Below are 1,265 nucleotides of genomic sequence, written 5' to 3'. Positions count from 1 at the left end.
AGCGCAGAACGTAACCCCGTCACCCTGCGAACCTGAACCTATCGGCTATTGCAATTTGATCATGCCTTTTCGACGCGAGGAGAAGCCCCAAGGGCCCACACACCAAAGCATCCGCCACCCACCAATTAAAGTAATTTCTACGTGCTGCACAATACGCACCCGGAAATCCAATGTACTCCCCGGGCTGAGGGACAACCTCGGCAGGTTTTCTGGTACGACAGTCAACCCCCAACTGCAACAATCGCCTCGGACCTCTTCCAATAGCTGAATTCGTGACGGTACTCTTCATTTATGCACCTCCTTCATATGCCTCTACGGTATATGTTTAAATTTGAAACTGTAGTCAGCCCAACCTTACAGCAACGATATCGGCAGCGTCGCTGCGCAGCTCCGTTCTCCGTGTATTTTTCTCCGGGCAGCCTGAGTTGTGGTGCATCCTATATATATGCTTAATACGTTACTAGGAGTAAGTAGCATCTACATAGAAACGGGCCCGGAGCCCGGAAATGGAACGGGTCGCTGACGTCCCAGCACACGGCGAGTCCAATCGGGACCCTTCTGACTTTGCTCTTACCAATAAGAAAGTTGTTTGTTGCTACGTGTGCCGCCTAATCAAGTCGCGCAACCAGGTGCGGTGTTTGTTGCGGTGGAGCGTTGAGGACGCTGCTCAGCCGATTCCCTTTTGCAGTTCCATGATTCGGGTTGTGACAACTGTAAAAATCTGTTTGGACCTAGCATTTCATTTGAGGACTACACGACACCAAACTTCTCGGGGTAAGGACTGAGGCTTTTAAACGAATCGGGGACTTTGTTCTTACGGGCGAGGATGGAGGCAGTGAGAGGATTCATAAGCACACGTCTTGTAGCCTGGCGTCGTATAACCACAGCACCTGCACAGCCCATGGAGTGTACGACAGTTGCGACGATCGTACAAGCTTCGGCTGCTTCAGTCATCAACTTCATGCGAGCGGTGATAACATCGCAGAGCCTTGCGGCCTTGACAGCTGCGGCGCCGCCCCTGGTAGCTAGTACGGCAGCGGCAGCGGCGCCAGCAGCGACGGCGGCGCGGAGAGTCCTAAGCGCCAGCGTGACGAGCGTGCGAGCTTCATGCGGCGGCGGCGGCGGCGTTGGCGGCGGCGGCGGCCTCCGAGGATTCTCTGCGTCGAGTGGTGCTACGACCAGTTTAGCGACGGCGGGAGAGGAGCTCGCGCATACCGAGGCGACGGCGGCGGCGGCGGCGCCGTCACCGCTTCTGCCCAGTGCAT

This window comes from Volvox carteri, assembly GCF_000143455.1.
Source record: "Volvox carteri f. nagariensis unplaced genomic scaffold VOLCAscaffold_78, whole genome shotgun sequence".
In the NCBI taxonomy this organism is placed as follows: Eukaryota; Viridiplantae; Chlorophyta; class Chlorophyceae; order Chlamydomonadales; family Volvocaceae; genus Volvox; species Volvox carteri.
Note: the sequence above shows the minus strand (reverse complement) of the source record.